This window comes from Pollicipes pollicipes, unplaced genomic scaffold (genome assembly GCF_011947565.3).
Source record: "Pollicipes pollicipes isolate AB1234 unplaced genomic scaffold, Ppol_2.1 Scaffold_2555;HRSCAF=2994_pilon_pilon_pilon, whole genome shotgun sequence".
NCBI classification, from domain to species: domain Eukaryota; kingdom Metazoa; phylum Arthropoda; class Thecostraca; order Pollicipedomorpha; family Pollicipedidae; genus Pollicipes; species Pollicipes pollicipes.
Window position 1 is genome coordinate 13825573 of NW_023596136.1, and position 7173 is coordinate 13832745.

Consider the following 7173-nt stretch of genomic DNA (forward strand, 5'->3'; position numbering starts at 1 on the left):
GGGCATAACCAGTAAGATATGACAATGAGGTATAATCAAGTTCACTTCGATTGTCAAAGTGTACCGAGTCCAAGGCCACTGTAACAAGGTATGATCATCCGGGGATTTTTCCGGCACTTTTCCTTCACCATTGCAGTGACGTCACAAAGTCGCAGCATGTCATCACCGCGCTGCGTGCATTACGTTCGCGTCTGCTACACCGATGCACCTACTCACAAATGCATCTGGCGATCGCCAAATGGCACTTCAAGAAGTACTATGGGGAAATATTAAAGGGGATTTTTGTCACGCCTGCTGTAAAACAGCGAACATAGGCCTAGAAATCAGGAAACCCATGTGTCATCGCACTCCCATGTGCTGAGGATTGCAAAACATTGAGTCTGTGGCGAAGCATTGAAGTTGGCCAGCCTATAGCTGCTTAAATGCAGGTTAGTGAACCTGCCCAAGGTCCAGCCACTGCCAACGAAAGAACTGAGCGGCACCAGGATCATCATCCGACCTGTCGCGTTGAACCTCAGCACAATACATAATAACGCGCTGGATTGCACTGGTGTGCGATTGAGGCAGTTTGAGACGACGGAAGCGGTATGCTGCCCGGTAGAACATAGGACATTGTGGACATTGCACATTGCGTCAACTATGCCACGAAGCCTCCGAAGGTCGTGGCGTATGGCGTTTATAAAGATAATATCCGTCACGCCATGCAGCCGATTTATCGAACACTCGTATGACTCACAATTCGCAGTATTTCACCAAAATGATTACTGCGCCCAGCATACACTTCATTGTCCACACTTGGCAATGACCCAAAATAAACAGGGGGGGGGGGGGTGGGCGGAGAACACAGCTATATATTTTCAGTATAACCCAGAGTTATGCGACATGGTAACCAGTCTGAAACAACCCAAACGCTTATGTGCGAAGAAACCGTCTATGCCTCAGACAGACACACAAGCATGCAAGACAAAAAAGAAGGCATACGATGCTCATTTAAGCCCACTTTCGTATGCTCACATAAGCACAGCGATGTTCACTTCGCGCTGTCCACCTGATGTCGCACCTGCTTAGCTGCGCACCTAGCAGCAGCTTGCTCAACCCCAGCCTGATTAAGCCATCTTAGGTGCAGATAGATGCGCGTCTTCACCAGCTTCCGAGCAATCTGCTTGTCCAGCGCAGAACTTTTTTAGCAGGAGCTTTGTGGAGCGGTCCACGATGTCAATGTCTCGGTCCATGCCTCGATCCATCACTAGTTGGAACACGATCTCGAAAGTCTAGACAACGCTCATCCAGGCCGGCAACGGCGCCATCAGACCACCCTGTCTAATCGTGTGTATCCAGCTGTCTGGCACACAGCTGGGTGGTGCCTCTCGGGTCGGCAGTCCCATACTTGGATCGAGGTGTTTGCGTTTGACCGCCACAAAGCTCGCAACGAAGACAAGCGCCTCGTGCTCGATGCGTACGTCCTCGTCCATCTCTTCGCCGCAGCGGGGGCCATTTTCGGTCCTCTCGCCGTCACCGCATCGCGCTGCCTGCTGGTAGGTGGCCTCCACGTCGTCCGTATGCGCTGCCGCTTCCACCGTAATTGGATCTTGGATCTGCGACACAACGGAACAGTCATTTCCGCGTACCTATCAGGCGCATTAATCAGACCTTTTACAAATCACCAGTTTTGTTTTTTCATTACGACAGCAAAACGTCTTGGACCTGGACATGCCCATTCTTCCGTTATCGCATGCTTGTTTTTATACACAGGCCACCTTCCTGGGGGTCCAGCGTGACATAATCCGAGCGGGTAAGAGGGCTGGCCAACGGCCGATGAGTACTGCACTGCGTGCACCACTCTGATATCTCCCACTCCTGGCTATAACAACGGATCTCTCTGGATGGACCCGTTGCATGGTCCCCATTTCACTTGCATCGGCTGCCCCAGGGGGCTGGCGCCGCCATTACTGTTTTTCGACGCAAAAATACACGAAGAACAGCGCAGCCCTCCGAGGCTCCAACCCCCCTCCGCCTCCATTCGTCTCTGCCCGTGAGGTTCAAGGTCCCATGGTTTAGGCACAGCAGCGGTTTTTTACCACCATATTACTGTGTGTAATCCTGGAGTTTGGTGACCAGGCAAATAGTCCTTTATTTGAAATCCCAGACACTACCATGAACACTAACACAAAGAGCTCAAAAGCGGTTCAAAAGTAACACGACTCGCAAAAAGCCGAGTGAACATGCACGGTACGCAGGTGAAATAACTGTTTAAGGCACCAGGGCAAACCAGTATTAGCTCATTGATGCACTAGGTACTGTACCTATTAACGGTTGTGGGGTTTGTTAGTTCACAGTGCGTAGATGTACTGTCAATGGGGCTGGGACTCCCTCGTGCAGACGCATCCTCCCCCCGTCGCAAACCCTGGCTACGTCCCTGACCCTCGGCCCCCTTCGCTCGTGTAGCATGAATTGCTGTGCCACTTGTGTGGTAGTCAGGCCCCACTTTATAAACAAGATTATGGTCGGAAAGCTCTCTTGAATCTCGTATTGTAGTCTACAAACTGCACAGAGCGGCATGGATCATGCTTGCGTTAGTGACTGTGAATCGGGTTCAAAGATTTCAGAAAAGAGATTTCAGAAACTTCGGCGTGCCGGCGATGTCCAGTCGCATAGAAGGAACTGCACTTGTTCGAAGGCATGTTTAACATTGGGTATGAGCCTGACCTTAACCAGATGGCCAGGATCATAGACATAGTCTTGAAAATGATCAGATCAGATTACCGCATTCTCCGCATTTACAGTGTAGGTCCAGGAACAACGGTGCACTCATGTTTTCAGGACAGTTGGATCGTTTTTTGATTTAAAAAAAAATAATGTATTTCTTGTGCCGTTTCACATTCTTGCAAGATGCCACTTCACAGGTTGGTATCTTGCTGCCAAAAAACTGCCTTTGATGCTTACTTTTGCCCCATGCTCACACACCACTTCAAGATTCTCCTATCCGCGACATAATAGCACGCACTGAGGCCACACAGCAATACAAACTTGATGCCACACTGCACGATAATCACGATATTACATTTGATACATTAGATTGGTATTACACAGCCTTGACGATAACAGACAAAACCAACCACAGCATTTCTGCGTGATGACTGCTTTCCACGCGACGCAGTCGACGTTGCCATGCAACAACGCAGCACGAGCCATTGCGACTTTGTGACGTCACCGCCTAACGTTAACCAGGCGCCAGCCCGACCAATTTCTCAAGCTGCGATGGTGGCCCCTTGACCGAGTCTAAATTTGGTGGTTGATATGTTTAAGGGACATAAGCATTTGATCGGCAAATCACGTGCTGAATAGTAAGACATATCGTCTGCTGCTGATATCGATCGGCAATAAATAAGGTGAAGGGCGAATGGGGGAGGGAGGGGGGAGGGGTGTTTGTTTCGCTCCGGTGACGACGGTTTGATTGTGATTGTGCCGTCAGCCTCCAACACTTAAAGCTTCCTCCTGTTTAATGATGATGTTATGATGGTGGTGTTCTGGTGAGGTCGTCTCGGGTGTTACTCGGCCGTATACTTTTCTCACGTGCTCTTTAGGGGAACCGTCAGCCAAGTACACCGTCAACCGCCTTGAAAGTGTGATGGTAGTGACACCAACGCAGTTTGGTTGCCAACAGACAACCGTAATGAGAAAACTAGGGCAACTGCAGAAATGGTTTATCAACACTTTTATATGTAAGAATGCACTTATATATTTTATATGTAAGAATGTATATATATATATATATATCCATACATCAACTGGTTATTATATTGCATAGGTTCCCATCATACGTTTGGGTATGGAAGAAACCGATTGGTAATTACCTGGCTTCTTGCCTGGACTTCTCTTGCCTGGATTATCGGGTCTTGCCTCCTGATTTGTGAAGCGGAACAACTATAATAAATACGCAGTAATGCACCTGGACTGACTATGAATAGAAAAGTAACGACCGCATTCATAATGCGCGTGTATATATATATATATATATATATATATATATATATATATATATATATATATATGAGAGTGTGACATCAGCAACAAAACCAAGTGAGACAAAGAAATGATTTGGTGCAAGAGTCCAAAAGTACACGGCATAGCAAAATCTATTGACAAAAACTTCTTTTTTTCGTGAGGCGCGAGTCGATCGAAATATCGCCGTAAAACGACGCCCGGCGTTGCATTCACTATATGCTTAACGGTGCCTGCCGCCGCAGGTGACACCAAACCGTGGGCGGCAAGCGACACAAAATACCTTTGCGTACAGAAACGATACTACCGAGCGCTCCTTTAGCCGTCGCACAAGAATGTTCCGGTCTAAGGTCTAATATGCGGATAAGACATAGCCCGATGGATTACCACTTGGCGGAAACTTTATGTGCTGTTGAGTATGAACTTGTAAGAGTATGCCGGTTAGTATTGTTTTAGACTGTCACCTCTATAAGACAACTCACGTAATGCAAACAAAACTATGTATAGCACATGACTCAGAATATATTGTCTTGTGCACAACTTAATACATACAGCAAGTTCTGCGGTACCTGTTCTACCAAGTTTTGCAGTACTTCTACAGTGCAAGTAAGCAAGTACCACGGACGTAGAGAAGGGTGATAGGGGGGGGGGGGGGGGAGGCGGTAGGGTGACCCCATGCACATCTTGCCCCTTGCCGAACCTGTGTATTCGGTGCACCGGCCCAAACAGCAATTGCTCTCAGAAAAGAAACCCAAAACGCGTGTTGGCAGAGATCGCACGGTAGCAGGAATACCTTCGCAGCTGGGCTCCACATATTGTCGAAGCTCCACCTCTAGCCGCAGACGTCTTCGGCAGTGCGGCGCTACATCGCACTCCTAGCGTGGACCAGATAGGGCAAGATGGCCAGCTGTGCTTGCACATTGTTCCGCAGCTCGCAGTCGCTGAAGTCTCGCAGTGGAGGCTGTGTGACTGGTCTGTGCCAGGGAATCAGTTTGGTGTACCTCACGGCCTCGAAGTTTACCGCTGAAATGGCGAAGACCCTAGGCTGAAGAAGACCCTCGGTTTGCTGCTCACGAGCGGCGCGACGATCGGGACCACCTGTTCGCGGACCATGTGGTTCTCATCCTACACCATGTCCAGCAGCAGCTGTTCCGGACGGACCCAGTACCCACCACGCTGGAGGACTGGCTACGCCGTGGCCTATGTATGCTGCGGCAGGTCAAGGAGCAGCGCGATGCTCCGAAACAAATTGCGTAAGCCAAAGTCGCAGCGGCTGTTTTGCCGGCTGGCGGACCATACCGACACATAGTGGCCGACCACACACTGGACGAGGTCCCTGAGAGCGCTGCTGGAGGTCTCGGTAGATATGTGAACTAGGGGCAGACGAGTGGCCAGTGTCAACCATCTGAAAACAAAAGCGAGTATGTTAGAACAATTTGCTTCGAACTGAGCATTAGATCACACACAAATTATTGCCCTTCTTTAGTGAATGTAATTATTCCGATGTCCAGAGTCCTTATATGTAACGGAATACACATCAACAAATATGCTAGTAATCATGAGCCGACCAGTAAATGGTGCGACATGCTACGGCACAAGGTAACAACGTATGATAACAAGTAAATGCTCAACAGTGAGTACATGACATATCGATTGATACTTGATGAACTTTAAACATTCATTGCTATAAATCCGAAGATAATGGGTTTTCATATTTACCTGACATGGTTCGATGGTCCGATTCGCCGCTGGGCTGCCACGTTTCGAACAGAGCCGTTTGAACGCTGGTGGCCAGAAGGTACAGCAGCTGCTGGTTGGTGCTCAGCCGCTGAATCAGTTCGACCGGCAGGTTTGACACGCGCCCCGACCTAGGCTTGAATGCCACAACGTCCCTTTCCCAGACCTCTTCGGCACAGGTCATGCCGATGGGTCCAGAAAGACTTCGATCCCGTGGCTGTGCCGTCCATGCTCGGCAGCAGGTGGCAGATGTTCATATCGTTGTCGTGCAGATGGCAGAGGAACCAGTGCACGGGTGACTCGGTGGCCAGCTCAAACAGTCGGAAGACGTCGCCTATCGTTTCGGTGTTGACGGCCGTGCCATCGCAACTGGGCACATTGATGTGACCGTCGCACTGCGGGCTCATGGAGTGTAGCCCGTTGGAGAAGCGCAGGGGCGCGGCCGAACTCGGACGTAAAATGAGTCACGTAGCGGTTGCCTGGCTCAGTGATGTCACTTAGCGGCTGCTTGGCTCAGTGAGGACAACCGCGTGTTTTTCGGCGGCATTCGTCTGGCTCCGTGTGGCTCATGTAGCCCCTGCCTTCGCTGCAGTGGGAGCAGAGGATGGTTAATCCTGACTCGTGGATTGCTTTAACATTTTAACGAGCCGTCTCCTTTTTTGTTCTGTCTCTTGCGCAGCAGATCTTCTTAAAATGCACGATATTTGATTTCAAGTAGCCAGTCCGTCTGTGCTGTCTTGTTGAAAGGCATTGATGATAGGAGCAGCGGCCCGGTTCGAGCCACCGTAGCTGTCAACCGCCAGAGTGGTATTAATCAGATCGTTGACGTTATAATCAACGGTGACAGTGGTCTCAATCGGAACGAACAATCGGCGTCGTCGCCACCTTCTACCATGTACGGAGCCGTGTAAGAATCCGTGCTCTCGGCTGGCTCGCCAGCGATGAGACCACTTGGCCCCAGAGCAAGCCCGGGTTTAGCGCTAGCAGCCGGCGCTGGCTCAGCAGGCGGCGCAGGCTCAGAAGTCGGCGGGGAAGCCGACTCAGGTTCAGCAGCAGACACCGCCTCAATGGCGAATGAGCCACGACGTCCATGGAGTTGTCTTGGCCATCCTCCGCACCTTGCGAGCCTCCCTAGTCACAATCGTATCCCGGTCATATGACCCCAGGGCCTTCCGGTGCCTGCACTGGTCCTCCATGGCAACCTCCTCCTAATGCAATGTGCAAGGCAACTGGGCATGGAAATCTGCACTGAGGCTTGCACTTGCATTTTGCGACATCAGGAAGCCTGTTGGATTTTGCGGTGGCGGCGTTGCTGTGTCACTCTCTTTCTCTCTTTGATTTCTTGCTAATACCTCTGTTGGCATGATATCAATTCCTCTCCATAAATTTTGTCACGTAATTTAGATCATGAGCAGTGATCGCTTCGTTGGTCCA